General features: G+C 43.8%; 1 protein-coding gene across 1 annotated transcript in view; it reads right to left on the bottom strand.

The window, feature by feature from the left end:
- The window catches only part of tbc1d5 (TBC1 domain family, member 5), a 331,916-nt gene extending 313,800 nt beyond the window's left edge, over positions 1–18,116 (bottom strand). Inside the window, exon 1 of the mRNA XM_078418008.1 lies at positions 17,992–18,116. The gene's annotated coding sequence lies outside the window, so the exon portion shown is untranslated. The remainder of the gene's footprint in view (positions 1–17,991) is intronic.
- Between the last annotated feature and the right edge of the window lie 882 nt (positions 18,117–18,998).

Below are 18,998 nucleotides of genomic sequence, written 5' to 3'. Positions count from 1 at the left end.
TTTCTCAAATAAATAGAAAACCGAAGGCTAACATCAATCATAGCCTTTTTGAAAGTATGCTCCATTTTAATCTATACATTTATTCTTATTGAATCTAAATGTTGGGGAAAATTGGAGGAGTGGGATGTCGGTTACTGGCGTATGAGAAGGATTGGGTTGCAGGGAAACGAATGGGAAACAATGGGATGGCTCTCTGAAAGCCCAGTACATACTCAATGGCCTGGTCTAATGTCCCAAAGACAAATGTGAAATGTGAAATTCCTGTGTGACGATGGCAAATGGGAACCATGTATGGAATATCAGCAGGGAAACAAAAATAATAAAATTACTTCATGCAAGTGCCTACAATAATGCTGGTTAAATTTAGGAGAATAAAAAGCAGAAAAACAAGTTCCACATTAATAAAATGTCTCAAATACAAATGGCACAAGTTAAAAACTCAGTGCAACAAATTAGTCATAACAAATAACCCCATTCATGAAGGACTGCTGGAATGTAGTTTCTAATGACAGCACTGAAATCTTAGAGGTCACACTGTATTATTCAGTACAGTATTACAATGCAAGAAGAAGTGTTGTGTAGCAGTGTCAGCACCTTTGTAAATATCAAAATTAAGACATAAATAATTTAAAAATGATGCAATATGAATAATTGATAAAATAAATAATTTAATAATCAAATAAATAATAGAATGCATAAATAGTTCCCTAAATAAGTCTAAATAATAAATCTATGCATTAATATGAATAATCAAACTAACATAATTTAAGTTTCACTTACAATTTCACACAAAAGTTAGCTACCTTTTAAGTATTAAGAATATGCATTTTGTATGTTTGAGAAGATTACAATCGATGTCTGAAATTCAGGAATACTAATTTCGAACAACTGAATCCACACACTCAGACTGGCAGTACAGTAAGGTTTTTGTTTCAACTTGTAACAAACCAAGCTATCGATCCCAAATACTGTAGTTCCCAAGGCAGAAAATGGCAAATCAGACCCCGACTCAAGACTCAGACTGCAACATCAGTATGAAGAGAAAAGATAATGCATCAGTATATTGAACACACTCATAAAACACCAGGTTTTTCCTTTGGAGCAAGTTATTTTCAACATGGAGAATGCTGCAATGTATTTTATTTGCATTTATTAGCGGTTTTGTAATATTTAGTTTAGAGATAGATTCCCATCAGCACACCGAGTGCACACCAACCATCAATCCCCGCACATTAACACTACCCTGCACACACTAGGGACAATTTTTTTACATTTTCACCGCCAATTAATCTACAAACCTGTATGATTTGAGAGTGGGAGGAAACATCAGTGTGGCTTTAACATACCTGGCTTTTATTCAGCTACCGTTATCCAAAGACCACTTAGTAACGGTTTATCAAGTACTCAGAAAGACTGCCAGGTGCAAAATCAGTAGATCACATAATTGTCATTTAGTCACCTTCAAATTTACTGAATCGCATTAAGAGATGGGGTATAATTATAAAATTATATACCTTGTGACTAAATAAATTGGGAAGTTAAAAATTGTTTAAGAGTTTCATATACCCTAAAGGGCCTGTCCCAGTTAGGTGATTTTAAGGCGACTGCCGACAACTAGGCTGTCGCCGCATGTTCGCTGGGTGTCGTAGCAGATCTCGGCTCATCGTGGAAAAAGTTACCGTTTCAAAATTTTTGGCGACGGCTGGCTTGTCGCCAATGATCGTAGCTTGTCGTGGGCGCTGTCACAGGTTGTCGCCAGGTGTGATAGGTTATCGCCTACTGTCAAAACTGACAGAACTGTCTAAACCCGTCCACAGTTCAGCTGCAACAGCCAGCTGTGGAATGAGGGTGGAGACAGCGATGCTGTCAAAGGGGGGCGGACACCTGACCTGGAGATAAACTCAAGAAATGTACCCGAGGAAAATGGCCATTGGTGTTAGGGAAGAACAGAAGATTATTTGAAGATAGACACGAAATGCTGGAGTAACTGAGCAGGACAGGCAACATCTCTGGAGAGCAGGAATGGGTGACGTTTCAGGTCGTGAGAAGGGTCTGAAGGGTCTGGACCCGAAACGTCACCCATTCCTTCTCTCCAGAGATCCTGTCTGTCCTGTAGAGTTACTCCAGCATTTCTTGTCTATCTTCGGTGTAAACCAGCATGTGCAGTTTTTTCCTACACAGAAGCGTATTTGATGCATGCTGGAAAAGCGATTTCGAATTTATCACTGTTTGACCAGCGCGTAACGCCCCTGCTATAAATTAACTCCCAATTACAATTTTTTGAATTTAAGATTTCCAGTTAAACTGTGACCACCCGTGGGTTCCACCTCAGGCTGGCACCAACAAACAGGAGCAAAACACGAAGTGTTGGGGGAATTCAGAGGTCAGGCAGCATCTGTGGAGGAAATGCAAATGAAAACCTTTCTGGTCGGATCCCTCCATCAGTCTGAAGAAGGGCACTGATCTGAAACATCGTCTGTCCATTCTCTCTCTCTCCCCCCAGATGCTGTCTGACCCCATGCTTTCTCCACCACTTTGTGTTTACAAGATATCAGCATCTGCGGTCTCCTGTATGCATTAAGGAGAAGGACCCGGCCTACCGTTTCCTTAAGTACGAATGAAATTCGATCCGTACCACCAGCAAACCTGACCCCGTCTCCCCAGATTGTTCTTGCCGGAGTAATATTGCCTGTTGGTGCGTCGTTCCTTCGTTCCCAATTGACACTCCGCCTTGTAAGTAATTTCTAAAAGGCTTCACAGTGAAAAGATAACCTCTGCAAAATGGGGGGCTTCTGGCGCGACAGGTCAACCTCTCCACATTTTATGCCGTTGATTGATTCGAGCGGAACTAAACTGAGAGAATAATGGTCCAGACTTGTATTTACAAACACCATGTATGTTTTGGAAAAGCGTGTTCCAATATTACGCCAGACAATGAGGAATATCTTAAAGTTGCCTTTGAAGGCAAAAACTCGCAATTAAAATACTTTACAGCTGTGGTGATCTCAAATTAATATAACTGCAATTAAAATTAGCAACGTAAAGGGCCTGTCGAACTTAGGCGATTTTTTAGGCGACTGCCGGCGACTGTCAAAGTCGTAGCAGATCGCCAACATTTTCTTTTACCCGACGACAATGACCTCGACAATGCCAAGTCAGGTCGAGATTACACCGTCTTCGGAAACATCACAAAATTCCCATGCTGTCAATGCTTCTCCGGCTTCCTAATTTTTTCTGAAATCACTGACAAGTCGGTAAGTACTTGACAGTTTTGAACTATAACATCTTGCCCGGGTTACTTGAAAACCAAGCTTCACGGTAACAAGGCATAAACTGGATTGACTTCCAGTTTACTAATGGCAGTATTAAGAAATTTAATTTAAAAGGTGGTTAAATGGATTTTTGTGAAAAGTGTGTGGGCATTCTTTGAAAATGTACGGGAGATGCATATCTGGTTTCTGGATTGCATATCTGGGTTGGGAGCTTACTTTAAAAGTAATCGCTGATGGCCATAAACATCGCGAAATTCCCAGGCTTACCTGACCGTTAAACTGTCGCCTCCAATCTACCTGTCAAATGCCCTGACGGTAAATAAATTGGTTAAACACAAGTATTTTATGGTATCTTGAAATGACTTTACTCATTTTAATACTATGTGCTTCTAAATGCATCTAAGAGAAACTAGCAAACCGGGGGACAGCATGCGACAGCGCCCGTAATAAGCAACGATACCTGGCGACAAGCCAGCTGTTGCCGAGAAATTTTACTCCGGTTGATTTCTCAGCGACGGGCTGAGATCCACTACGATTCTTGGAAGACTCCTCACGATCATGCCCGCGACACCCCGGCGAACTGTCGGCGACAGCCTAGTCGCCGGCTGTCGCCTTAAAATCGCCTAAGTGGGACAGGCCCTTAATGCTACTCGCTTCCCATTTAAAACAGGTAATTAAAAGCTCACAAAAGCACAGCATAAAAGGCATAGTGCCTAATATGTCGTCGGTTGTCGTAGCTTGTCGTGGTCCCTGTCGTAGTGGACATCCTAGGTCACGAAGACTGGGTCGCCGGTTGTTGGCAGCCTGCCGTCGCCTAGGTGGTAGGTTGTCATAACTAGTGTCGTGGTCATTGTCGTAGACATTGTCGTAGGGTAAAAAAATTCTACGTTTTTTGGCGAACTGCTACGACTTTGACAGAGGTTGGCAGTCGCCTTAAAGATGGCGTAACTGGGACGGGCCCTTAACAGTGCTTTACAAGTCAGTCTGGACTCCAACTCCAGACGGAGCTTCTACAAGGTTTTCTCAGTACTTCTCTCAAACGACATATTACTCAAGATTTGTAATGACATGTTGGTGCCATTGTAAAGCCGGAGACAAATTAGAAATATTAAAACCAGTCCAAACAGCCGTCTATATCCCACCGCATGCGGACACCGACGTGGCACTGTCCACCCTACACGATGTGTTGTGTCAACACCAAAACAAGAACCCTGATGCGGCTGTGCTGGTGGCTGGAGACTTCAATAGGGGAAATCTCAAAAAGGTCATGCCCAACTTCTACCAACACATCACGTGTGTCACCAGGGGGGAAAGAACTTTGGACCACTGCTACACGCCGTTCAGGAAAGGCTACAAGGCCGTTTCTCTCCCTCCTTTTGGGAAATCTGACCACGCTGCCATTTTCCTGCTGCCGGAGTACAAACAACGGATAGTACGGGAAGCGACAGTGACGAGGGACGTAAAGCGGTGGGCTGACCATTCAGAGGCCATGCTGCAGGATGCACTGAGCGAAGTCGACTGGAACATGTTCCAAGAAAGTTCCAGAGACGTAAATGAGTTTGCGGAAGTGGTTACGGACTTCATTGCCACTATAGCCGATACCATCATCCCCACGGTAAGGGTCAGTATCTTCCCTAACCAAAAACCCTGGGTGGACAGGTCTATTCGCGTGGCCTTGAATGCTCGCACCGCTGCTTACAACTCCGGCCTGGCATCCGGCAACATGGACGACTACAAGGGAGAGTCCTACCGACTGCGAAGGGCAGTGAAGGATGCAAAAAAGAGGTACCGGGACAAGATGGAGTCACAGATGGAGCAGCAGGACACCAGGCGCCTTTGGCAGGGGCTACGGACTATAACTAGCTACAGGTCCAGCACCCCCTCAACCGGAAGTGCCGGCTCCTCCTTAGCTGATGACCTGAACTCTTTTTACGCACGGTTCGAGACGGGTAACACCACCAGCTCGCCGTCTAAAAACAGCACCGAAGGGGCGCTGGCTAGCGAGGCTGGAGGGGGATCCACCGCCGGGGATGTGCACACATTCTCGGTGTCCGAGCACGAGGTGAGGTGGGCTCTGACGCGTGTGAACACGAGAAAAGCTGGAGGCCCAGATGGTATATCTGGGCGAGTACTAAAGTCTTGTGCTACTCAGCTTGCTCCAGTGCTCACCACAATATTCAACCTCTCCTTGGCAAAGTCCGTGGTCCCTGCATGCTTCAAAAGATCCATCATTGTACCGGTGCCAAAGAATGCCTCTCCAGCGTGTTTAAATGACTACCGACCGGTGGCCCTCACCTCGGTTGTCATGAAATACTTGGAGAGGCTAGTCAAGAAGCACATCTGCGCCCTCCTTCCTCGCAACATGGACCCACTACAGTTCGCATACCGTCCGAACAGGTCCACGGATGATGCGGTCTCCCAGGTTCTACACACCGCTCTCTCTCATCTGGACAGCCAGGGGGGCTATGTGAGGATGCTGTTCATTGACTTTAGTTCAGCATTCAACACAATAGTCCCCAGCAGACTGGTTGAAAAGCTGCTGGAACTGGGGCTTAGCACCCCTCTGTGTGCCTGGGTCCTGGACTTTCTCACTGCCAGGCCCCAAGTGGTCAGGATGGGGGAACACACATCTAGCTCCCTCACCCTGAACATAGGATCCCCCCAGGGCTGCGTCCTTAGCCCCCTACTGTACTCCCTGTACACACATGACTGTAGGGCCAGGTTCAGCTCAAACTCCATCATCAAGTTTGCTGATGACACTGTGGTGGTGGGCCGGATCTCCAACAACGATGAGAAGGCCTACCGGGAGGAGGTGGCTGATCTGGCACTCTGGTGTCAGGACAATAGCCTCCTCTTGAATGTCACTAAAACAAAGGAGCTGATTGTGGACTTCAGAAGGGCTAAACATCCAAGGACGTACACGCCACTGGAGATAAATGGGTCTATTGTGGATAGGGTGAGCAGTTTCAAATACTTGGGAGTCCGCATCGCAGAGGATCTGACGTGGGCAACGCACATTGCCGCACTGGTGGGTAAGGCTAAGCAGCGCCTTTACCACCTTAGACAACTGAGGAAATTCAGAGTGTCGCTGAAGATCCTTCATTGCTTCTACTCTGGGGCTGTAGAGAGCATCCTGTCCGGCAACATTACAGTCTGGTTTGGGAACAGCTCTGCCCAGGACAGGATGGCCCTGCAGAGTAGTGCGTTCGGCAGAACGCACCATGGGAACTACACTCATCCCCCTGCAGGACCTATACATCAGGAGGTGCAGATCCAGAGCAAGCAAGATCATGAGGGACCCCTGCCACCCCAGTAACGGACTGTTCCAGATGCTACGGTCAGGCAAACGCCTCCGCTGTCACGCTGTGAAAACGGAGAGGATGAGACGGAGCTTCTTCCCACAGGCCATCAGGACTGTCAACTTTGATAACCCCAGAGACTAAATTTTTGTCGACACTTTTTGTGCTATGTTTAGTAACTTATTAACTTTATTTATATGCTGTAACTGTAATTCTTTTTGTGCACAACCCGCAGGCATTGCCACTTTCATTTCACTGCACATCGAGTATGTGTATGTGACAAATAAATTTGACTTGACTTGACTTGAACAACAACAAAAAAGAGATACCAGTGGAAATTATTGTTTAGTTTAGATACAGCTTGGAAACAGGTACTTCGGCCCACCGAGTCCATGCCGACCAGCAACCATCCATACACTAGTTGTATCCTACACGTTAGGGACAATTTGCAGAAGCCAATTAACCTACAAACTTGCACGTCTTTGGAATGTGGAAGAAACCCAGAGCACCCGGACAAAATCCGCGCATTCACAGGGAGAACGTACAAACTCTTTTTAGTTTGCACATAAACAAAATACCCATTTCTTGGAAAAAGATACATCATTCCACTAATGCAGACATATATTCTCACATATGCAACATCATGCCATTTTACACAAGGACAATTGCGAATACTCTGAGCAAATTTGATGCCTTTGCTGTCCTGCAAAGCCAGGATTTACATTACCAAGAATAGAAACTCTCGTTGAAAATTAGTTATAAAGTGGATATAATCTTCAGTACACATGATTTAATATTCAATATATAACAATTTTGCTGAACTTGATATATTCAGGTTATGGAATCACTTACCTATCCTGCTTACAAAAGCAAAAATGCTTGATGATGCTCTGCTATGCATTTTACATCTCAATTCAGTTAGCTGCCAACAGGTTATCCAAAAGGGGTTCCTGTTATTAGAAACTTTCAAAATATAAGATTTTGGAAAGGATTAGGGCAAGAGGAAAAAAGGAAAATGATACCGAAAGCATAATTCAGCAGGTGAAAAGGTTGAAAAAAGATTTAATAGCATAACTGACGGTGGCTCAGCATTCATTTGGCTTTCCATGATTTGAATCTCATCCCCTCCCTTTTTCAACAGCTTTTGTGATTTTTTTATGCTTGTAAAAAGATGAAGGATGTTAGTATTGGGGTAGTCACAAAAAGTTGGAGTAACTCAGCAGGACAGGCAGCATCTCCGGAGAGAAGGAATGGGTGACATTTCGGGTCGAGACCTTTCTTCAGACTCGAAATAGAGTTCGGGGATAGGGCCAGTGTGCGCCTGGAACAGGGATTGTTCAACGTACCCCACAAAGAGGCGGGCATAGCTGGGGCCTATGTGGGTGCCCATAGCTACGTCTTGGACTTGGGAGGAGTCATAGGGGACGTTGTTGAGGGTGAGGAACAGCTCCACTGGCAGAGTAGAGTGTTAGTAGAGGGAAATGGAGGGCTTCAAGGTCTTCCTGGTGGGGGGGGGGGGGGGGTGGAGGTGTAGAGTGACTGAACGTCCTTAGTAAAGATGAGGGAGTGGGGGCTCGGAAAGCAGAAGTGATTAAAGAGATTGACGAGGTATCTTGGACATAAGTCGGGAGAGATTGGACCATGGGGGTCGAGGTAAGTGGAAATAATTTCCATGGGACAGGAGTAGGCAGAAACAATGGGTCTGCCAGGGCAGTTGTGTTTGTGGATTTTGGGGAGAAGGTAAAAACGGGTTGTGCGGGGCTGGGAAACGATAAGGTTGGAGGCTGTGGAAGGCAGACAGCCGGAAGTGATGAAATCAGTAATGGTGTTTGAGATTAAGGCCTGGTGCTCATCTTGGGGAAGTGGTATTTTGACCACTTGGCAAGTTCAAGCAGTTGAACAGCAAGGAACATCATGGTTAAATGCAATACTGTGGTTTCTCTGCATTTAAAAATCAAAACACATCCTTCATATGTTCAAATGGTGTTTTCTACTTCACTCAATGGCAAAAATAATTGCCTTTCAATGAGTCAAGCAATTATAAGCTGGACTCCTTTCTCGTTTGGGAAAGTAACAAGAAAACTGTAACGTATTCATACATATTCATGTTTTATGTTAATGAGTTGGTGTTCAATATAAGCAGGGAATGCTGGGTAATAAAAACACGCGTGATACCGGCAACTAATGCGAGTCTAGTTCTTCATTCTGCCGTCCGGAATTGGCACACGAGGACGGGATTGTATAGGATTTGCGACTGGTTTTTTTTTCGTGTCGAGTTTCTCAAGCTAGCATAGCCTTTGTACAGCTAAGTTTTAGGTGAATTGCTACACCTGAACAGAAAGGAAATCGGGGCTTAAAAAAAAAGAGCGGGATAAGATGGCGGCATCCACGGGCTACATTGGAAACCTTGGGACTTTCGACAAAAGTAGAGAGCCGTTCAGCTCCTAAATGGAAAGATCGAACATGTCCTTCATGGCAAGCAACATAATGGAGATTAGCGGTGAAGGAGAGGTAGTGACTGCAACAAATAAGGCCGTTCGCAAACGCATGAAAGCAAATCTGCTCACGGAGATCGGTCCTGAAGTGTACGGCACACTCGTGAATCTCCTTGCGCCCATAAAGGCAAAAGACATGCCATTCAATGTCATTATGAAGTTGGAGAAGCACTTCAACCCAAAGCCTCTGGAAATTGCAGAAAGCTATAAATTCGGTAATAGAAACCAGCAGCAGAATGAGACAATCAGTGAGTGCATTTTTGCCTTGAAAAACTTAACTTTGCACTGTAACTTTGGAACCTTTCTCGAACGCGCACTACGCAACAGATTTGTTTGTGGTCTAGTGGATGAATGAATTCAGTCCAAACTAATGAACACTCCGGATCTTACATTCGAGAGAGCATGCAAGATTGCTACCACAATGGAGATGGCATTAAAGAATGCTTGTGAGTTCCGTCCACCAAAGACTGCAGTGGCCGTTTACAGTCATAAAGCAGTGCCTATGGCCAAACCAAAAGGCGCTAAACCAAAACCAAAGTATGGCAGGGAGCTGAGTTCTGCCAGTTGTTATTGTTGCAACGGTAATCACTCATCCCAATTTTGTCAGTTCCTTCCAATTTTCCTTCCAAACAAGGCTTCTGCTGGGCTTTTCCCTGTCGTTGAGTGAGTGGTCGCCTGATACACAGCTACGTATGCTAGCAGTGCCTCCTTCCAGTTTTTCCCTTCGGCATGGCCGATTCGTATCCTCTTCTCTATGGACTGGTTTTGTCTCCTCTGTTAGCTTGTGGCCAATTAGGAGTCACTTTGTGATGATGGATGCCTGTAATTCTCATGTACTCAGCAACACCGAAAATCTCTGCTAATGTCTGTACAGTCTTTTCTGCTGTAGTTGACTTCATCACTGCATACTCGTAGTACCTGCTATAGTAATCTACCACTACCATAATTGATTCACCTGTTGGAAGTGGTTCAAGAAAGTCAACAGGTACGTCAACCCATGGTCCTGTTGGCAACTTTATACTTCCAATTGGTTCTGGCGGGTTGCTCCTGCTTGTGATTTGGCATCCGTGGCAGGTCTTGACGAATTTTTCGGCATCTCTCTCACAACCTGGCCACCACACTTTGCTCCGTAAATTCTGATACCGACGATGCCTAAATGTCCTTCATGAGCCAATGACACGATCCTTGGTCGTAGTGCCTGCGGGATCACCAATCTGCTACCTCTAAGCACACACTGACCAATTACACAAAATTATTTTTTTATGGGAACATATGTTTTGTAAGGGCATTGATCCCATTGCCCACTGTGAATACGTCTCTGATATCTTTGAGTTCAGGATCATATTCTGATTCCCTTTCGACTTCCTTCATTGTCATGGCTCGGCGTTGACTGAATTGCGACGAAGTGCACAAAGTTCTCTGCTTCCATCTCTAGCATGGATGTTGCTCTCAGCTGTTCATCCTTCAACAGTCTCGACAGCGGGTCTGCGATGTTTGCTTTCCCAGCAATGTGGACTACTTTGTACTTGTACTTTTGGGGTCTCAGCACCCAGCGTTCTATTCTGGCACATGGCTTAGACCTTGTTGAGTAGATCACTTCCAGCGGCTTGTGATCCGTAACGAGTTCAAATTCAATGCCGTACAAGCATGGAACCTTTCACAGGCCCACACTAGTCCCAGTGCTTCTTTCTCTGTTTGAGAATACCTTCTCTCCACGCTAGTTAAAGATCGACTGGCATATGCTATGATTCTGGGTCCATCTGCATGTGTCTCTACTAGCACTGATCCCAAGCATCTGCTATGACTTTTGTTGGTGCAGCTGGATCATAATATACAAGGGTTTCTGCACTCATCAGATTCTGTTTCAGTGCAGGTTGGGTGAGTGCAATATGCAATATAATGTGGATAAATGTGAGGTTATGCACTTTGGTGTCAAGAACAGGAAGAGGCAAATTATTTGAATGGTAGGTAGACACAAAATGCTGGAGCAACTCAGCGGAGCAGGCAGCATCTCTGGAGAGAAGGAATGGGTGACATTTTGGGTTGAGGCCCTTTTTCAGACTGATGTCAGGGGAGTGGGCGGGACAGAGATAGAATATAACCGGAGACAGTAAGACTGGTGGGAGAACTGGGAAGGGGATGGAGAAAGAGGGAAAGCAAGGGCTATTTGAAGTTAGAGAAGTCAATGTTCATACCACTGGGGTGTAAGCTACCCAAGCGAAATAAAAGGTGCTGTTCCTCCAATTTGCGCTGGGCCTCACTCTGACAATGGAGGAGGCCCGCGACAGCAAGGTCAGATTGGGAATGGGAGGGGGAGTTAAAGTGCTGAGCAACCAGGAGGTCAGGTAGGTTAAGGCTGACTGAGCGGAGGTGTTCAGCGAAACTATCGGCGAGCCTGCACTTGGTCTGGCCGATGCACACAACTTGACATCTGGAACATGGTAATGAGGTTGGAGGAGGTACAAGTCTGAATGTTGTCAGATTAGAAGGGGAGGTGCATCGAGACCTGCTTGTACATCAGTCACTGAAAGTAAGGATAGTATGGATAGAAATTAGGAATTGTAAGGGTAAAAAGACCCTAATGGGAGTTATCTACAGGCCCCCAAACAGTAGCCCTGACATATGGTGCAAGTTGAATCAGGAGCTAAAATTGGCATGTTGCAAATGTAATGCTACGGTGGTTATGGGAGATTTCAACATGCAGGTAGACTGGGAAAATCAGGTTGGTAATGGATCCCAGGAAAGAGAGTTTGTGGAGTGCCTCCGAGATGGATTCTTAGAACAGCTTGTACTGGAGCCTACCAGGGAGAAGGTAATTCTGGATTTAGTGTTGTGTAATGAACCTGATCTGATAAGGGGACTCGAGGTAAAAGAGCCATTAGGAGGCAGATCACAATATGATGTTTTACTCTACAAATTGAGAGGGAGAAGGGAAAATCGGAAGTGTCAGTATTACAGTATAACAAAGGGGATTACAGAGGCATGAGGCAGGAGCTGGCCAGAATTGACTGGAAGGAGGCCCTAGCAGGGAAGACGGTAGAACAGCAATAGCAGGTATTCCTGGGAATAATGCAGAAGTTGCAGGATCAATTTATCTCAAAGAAGAGGAAAGATTCTATGGGGAGTAGGAGGCACCCGTAGCTGACAAGGGAAGTCAAGGACAGCATAAAAATAAAAGAGAAGTAGTACAACAAAGCAATAAAGAGTGGGAAGCCAGAGGATTGGGACTCTTTTAAAGAGCAACAGAAGATAACTAAAAAGGCAATACGGGGAGAAAAGATGAGGTACTAGGGTAAACTAGCCAATAATATAAAGGAGGATAGTAAAAGATTTTTTAGGTATGTAAAGAGGAAAAAAATAGTCAAGGCAAATGTGGGTCCCTTGAAGACAGAAGCAGGGGAATTTATTATGGGGAACAAGGAAATGGCAGACGAGTTCCTAGAGTGACGGAGGAACTGAAGCAAATCCACATTAGGCAGAAAATGGTGTTGGGTAGACTGATGGGACTGAAGGCTGATAAATCCCCAGGGCCCGATGGTCTGCATCCCAGGGTACTTAAGGAGGTGGCGCTAGAAATTGTGGACGCATTGGTGATCATTTTCCAATGTTCTATAGATTCAGGATCAGTTCCTGTAGATTGGAGGGTAGCTAATGTTGTCCCACTTTTTAAGAAAGGAGGGAGAGAGAAAACGGGAAATTATAGACCAGTTAGTATTACATCAGTGGTGGGGAAGATGCTGGAGTCAATTATAAAAGACAAAATTGCGGAGCATTTGGATAGTAGTAACAGGATCGTTCCGAGTCAGCATGAATTTACGACGGGGAAATCATGCTTGACTAATCTTCTGGAATTCTTTGAGGATGTAACTAGGAAAATTGACAGGGGCGAGCCGGTGGATGTGGTGTACCTCGACTTTCAGAAAGCCTTCGACAAGGTTCCACATAGGAGATTAGTGGGCAAAATTAGAGCACATGGTATTGAAGGTAGGGTACTGACATGGATAGAAAATTGGTTGACAGACAGAAAGCAAAGAGTGGGGATAAATGGGTCCCTTTCACAAAGGCAGGCGTGGTGCTGGGACCGCAGCTATTTACAATATACATTAATGGCTTGGATGAAGGGATTAAAAGTACCATTAGCAAATATGCAGATGATACAAAGCTGGGTGGTAGTGTGAACTGTGAGGAAGATGCTATGAGGTTGCAGGGTGACTTGGACAGGTTGTGTGAGTGGGCGGATGCATGGCAGATGCAGTTTAATGTGGATAAGTGTGAGGATATCCACTTTGGTGGTCAGAATAGGAAGGCAGATTATTATCTGAATGGTGTCAAGTTAGGAAAAGGGGACGTACAATGAGATCTGGGTGTCCTAGTGCATCAGTCACTGAAAGGAAGCATGCAGGTACAGCAGGCAGTGAAGAAAACCAATGGAATGTTGGCCTTCATAACAAGAAGAGTTGAGTATAGGAGCAAAGAGGTCCTTCTGCAGTTGTACAGGGCCCTAGTGAGACCGCACCTGGAGTACTGTGTGCAGTTTTGGTCTCCAAATTTGAGGAAGGATATTCTTGCTATTGAGGGCGTGCAGCGTAGGTTTACTAGGTTAATTCCCGGAATGGTTGGACTGTCATATGTTGAAAGACTGGAGCGACTAGGCTTGTATACACTGGAATTTAGACGGATGAGAGAGGATCTTATCGAAACGTATAAGATTATTAAGGGGTCGGACACATTAGAGGCAGGAAACATGTTCCTGATGTCGGGGGAGTCCAGAACCAGGGGACACAGTTTAAGAATAAGGGGTAGGCCATTTAGGACTGAGATGAGGAAAAGCTTTTTCACCCAGAGAGTTGTGAATCTGTGGAATTCTCTGCCACAGAAGGCAGTGGAGGCCAATTCACTGGATGTTTTCAAGAGGGGGTTAGATTTTGCTCTTAGGGCTAAGGAAATTAAGGGATATGGGGGAAAAAGCCAGAATGGGGTACTGATTTTGGATGATCAGCCATGATCATATTGAGTGGTGGTGCTGGCTTGGAGGGCTGAATGGCCTACTCCTGCACCTATTTTCTATGTTTCTATAGGCTAGGTCAGTTATCCCTGAAGCAATGGAGGCTGAGAGGTGGTGATAAAGGTATATTAAACTATCAGAGGGGTAAAATAATAGAAAGACTGTTTCCCATGGTAGGGGCATCTGAAACTAGAAGGCATAGGTTTAAGGAGAGTCGGAGGAGGTTTATAGAGGATTTGCGTAGATTAAATATTTTTCAAGAGAAGAGTCTTAAATGAGCTGACAGGGTAGGTTGTGCAGGAGGGAGCTATAGGTTAAGAGCCAGGGGGACAGGTACTTGAATGAGCAAGCCACAGGGGATATTGATATATATATATATTCCTTTATTCGTCCCAGACCGGGGAAATTTGCAGTGTTACAGCAGCAAAGTGGATAGCAAGAGAGCAAGAGATCATTCATTATAAATAAAAGATACATAAATTGTCATATGGAATTAATGCAGACAAGTGGGATTGGCAGATACACCTGATGGTCAGCACAGATGAGACGGGCTAAAGGGTCTTTTTCTATGCTGTGTAAATCTATGACAGCCTGGTTTTCCCACAAGTATCAAGATAATCGTAGTTGACCGATATCACCAAGCTATAAACTTCCAACAACACTGGGGGCTATATTTCTTAGGACACTTTAAACTATTGAACCCTCTGGGACTCCATGTCCACATCTCTGACAACTTCTGGTAATTAGTCCATGAAGTTTGCCTTGTTGGTTGTTTTGTCCTCAGGAATGCATAGAATCTCTTATTTCAAGTGTACAGTTCTGACAGCTAAGTTCCGCCATCCCTCTCCCGCCGACACCCATCCTCCCCATTTTAGCTATCTGCAAAGATATTTAAGAACCTTCATGTCATAAGGGCATTTTATGCAGGTGTCTGATGGGGAAATTGCCATTATCAAACATCTAACAGGAGCTTCACAGCCAAGGTCAACCTTGCCTTAAAAGGACTTCCACTAAAGTATGGAAGATGGGTGGTTTCTCTTACACAAGGGTTACGTACACAATATTTTTGAAAGGACGTTAAGAACATTGGGAAGTAAAATATTAAAAGTTTGAACATATAAAATACACCACCAATTATTAGAATACAGCCTGTCTGAATATAAAAGAGAACACTGATGAAAATAGTGGATTTTCTTTTATACACTTTTAGAAAAAAGGAAACTTTTCGGTAAAAAAGCCAAGGGGGAAAAGAGATATGGAAAGAAAAAATAATGAGATCATTTGCAAGAATCATTAGCCAATTATCCCCTCATGCCTTCCTGCCATTCAACAAGTTGATGACAGCTGATTTCTAACCCCAGTGCCTCTTACCTGTACATTAAATATAAATCCCAACAGAGTTGCCACAGCTTTCTTGGAAGAGAATTTCAAAGATTTTGCTGAACTCGAGAACATCAGCTCCGGCTGCTATATATGAAAACAGTAGTAAATACAAATCGACTCATCCAATCGAAACTCAAGATGAGTCCTTAACAGCCTTGCAGAATTCCACATTCTGTAGCTTTTTTTGTAAATTTTGGACATATTTATCAGTTTCTAAAGTACTGGACTGCATATTAAAGTACAGTACATCAAAACAAAATAAAAATAAAAAGTTAAATGTCAATGAAATGGTCTTGCAATTACTATAAAACAGAAAATTCCAAAATAACTCAAAAGATCCATTATCGTTTAGAAACAAAAATCTTACTTTTTGCACTAAAATTTCAATAACCTTCTTTCACTGTGTGATGTTCATGCGTAAAATACTCGTTTGAGTTAGAACACAATTTAACAATAATTAACCATTCACAATGGCAAAATGAAAAAATGCTTTTGAAAATATTGTTATATCGTCTACAGCAATAAACTACATTCACACAAATATCTTCCGTAAATTGTTGACAAATGTATATCTAATTATCATTTGAAAGTTACTGTTGAATTTTGTCTACATCTCTTCAGGCAGCACTTTCCAGTTTATAACAACCCACAGGGCAAATTTGAAAAAGAAAATCACTCCTCTGAATGTTTTGTCATTTACTTTAAAATCTGTGTTTTCAGTTTATCAATTGCTTTCTCCCTTTTATCCCCCAATTAAAACACCTTTATTTTTTTATTACCTCCATTACATCTCTCCTTAACCTTCTCTGTTGCCCAGAAATCCCATCTCACCACAATCACAGTACTGTTCTGGAAAATCTCATCTACATCCTTGAATAGGAGAGTCAAAGTTTTATGTATTCATTTTTTAGTTTCTCAACTACAAAATCCAGCAATGCACCTATTAATGCAAACAAAAATCCACATGTGCTTGTAACTAGTAATAATGGTAATTCGCCATTACAAAACTATCTAGATTATACTGTATTAAGCACTTAAACTGAGACAATTTGCCATATAACAAATAGAAGTAGTTAAAAGTGCTTACAATCATTTATCTTTCTATAATTACAACTTAAGACTATTTCATGGACAGCCAAATACCAAAACCTTAAGGTGCCACTCCTACACACATTTCATATAAACAACAGTATTTCAGCTGATAATGAACAATTTCATATTTCAAAAAATATCCTGTAGAAAGTTGTAGTATTTTAACAATGCAGTGATGGAAAGATGAAAGTTGTTATTGGTGCCTACTGAATGATGGAATCTTATGGTGTATTGTCATGCTTTATCCTTGCACTGTTGCACGCTAATTTACCAGGATATGGTGGAGAACTAGTAGAAACAAGGAACTTAAACTGAGTCAATTTGCCATGTAACAAATAGAAACAGTTAAAAGTGCTTACAATCGTTTATCTTTCTATAATTAGAGATGTAGATGCCAGTTTACGAAAAGACGACAAATTGTTGGAGTAGCTCAGCGGGTCAGACAGCATCTCAGGAGAATGTGGACAGGTGACGTTTCAGGTCGAGACCCTTCTACAGCCTGATTTTTTTTTTGAGGGGGCTAGGAAGAAATCTGGAAGAAAGGATGGGCAGGAGAAAGCCTGGCAGGTTATTTGATAGGCAGATGGTTGGACAAAGGCCTTTTAGCACTGCCTTCTGCTGTGAAAGGTGATATATCAATGCATGTTTTTATTGATCACAAAATTAAAAGAAATACTGCAGAGGCTGGAAATGTGAAATCAAAACAGAAGAAACTGGATACATTGCATTTTCAACCTGAAACTTTAACTCAGTTAGTAAAAAACAAACAGCTGAAGGAACTGTTTACGTGTCAGGCAGCACCTGTAGCGAAAAATGGATGTACAATATCTCAGATTTGTGTCTTTCTTGAAGATTCAATTGAGTCTTACTCCAACACTCAAATTTCTCTTTTCACAGATGCCGTCTGATCTGTTGATCAATTACTGTTTCTTTTTGTTTTTGTTTATTTGAAGTTTCACTGACGAACTAGTATCTGCATGTAATTTACATGGACAAAATCTCACTCACCTTTTGGATATAATGACTACATTATTCACTCGATTCATATTAGCTTAACCCTTCTCAAAAAGACACTTCCTCATTCCGGGCGGTTGCAATCAAGCAGAACCACCAAAACGATTAAAGAAGAGGAGAGAAAAAGTTTATTTTCTTTTACATGCAGCTGTAATCTCGCCACACGCGACCAGGGAATGTCGATTTCATCCTCGAAATCAAAACCATATCAATGACCAATAATTAACTTCAAGCCCTTGGTGGATGGAAGCGGTCATGATCTATACACTGAGAGCTCTCTGCCTTTACTCGACCTCACCAAAAGCCTTGGTTCTAGGCCTGGGAGCAACTCGTGGGACACATGGGGTTGCAGTGTGTGGGAGCTCCCACCTCTCGCCCCCCAGCGTACGCAACTGAGCTCAGGCCCAGCAAAGCTGATTGTGTTTGTTTACCTGATCCACCGCACGGACTCCGCCTCCACCACCCTCTGCCTGTCCCAGAGACAGGAGACTCCAGCACCGCGCCGCCGCCACCACTGGCCAGACAACCGGCAACGCGGCTGCGCACCAGCGGCGCCTCCAGCCAGCGGCCGGCACTCCGCCTGCGCATTGCCGCACGTCGGCAGCCGACCGCCGGGAATACATGCGCACTACCTCACACCGGCAGCCGACGGCCGGGAATACACCTGCGCACTACCGCACCCCGGCAGCCGACGGCCGGGACTACTCCTGCGCACTACCGCACGCCGGCAGCCGGCAAAACAATTGCGCAGCTCACGCTGTGCGGGCGCTCTGCTGCGATTGAACGCTCAGAGGAAGGAGACCCTGAGTGGATGGTGGAAGCAGGTACTTTCACAACATTAACAACCATATTGTTCAGCATCTGAAATGCCATGGAATACAAGGCAGCCTCTGCTGGAAAATTATATTAGTGTAAATGGATACTTAATATTTCTGTGCCATATGATCAATTCCATCAATTTTATATATGTTCACACACTTCAAATCTGTGTTCTTATTATAATATCAGTTTAGTTAATTTGCTAGGATTATTGTATTTGGGGCTGGGAATCAAGACTCTTCAAGAAAAGTATAAGGTCAACAGAGAGAAAAAGCAGAATTATGGAAATATACATCATAGGAGATCAGTCATAGAACACAGCACAGCACAAGAACAAGACCTTCAGCCCACAATGTCAGTGCTAAACATGATGCCATCACTTACTACCTGCACACAATCCATATCCCTCGTCTCTTAAATGCCTGGCAGTGTGTTCCAGGTACTCATGAACCTCTAAGTTTAAAAAAAGTTGCCCAGCACAGATCTTTTAAAATTTGCCCCTCTCAGTTTAAACCCATGTCCTCTCGTAATCGATTTTTCCATCCTGGGATAAGATTTTGACTACCCTATCTATGCCTCTTGTAATTTTATGTACTTCCATCAGGTCTCCCTGCAGTCT

The sequence above is a fragment of the Rhinoraja longicauda genome, chromosome 2 (assembly GCF_053455715.1).
Source record: "Rhinoraja longicauda isolate Sanriku21f chromosome 2, sRhiLon1.1, whole genome shotgun sequence".
Lineage (NCBI taxonomy): Eukaryota > Metazoa > Chordata > Chondrichthyes > Rajiformes > Arhynchobatidae > Rhinoraja > Rhinoraja longicauda.
This window is presented reverse-complemented; position numbering and strand designations above follow the sequence as displayed.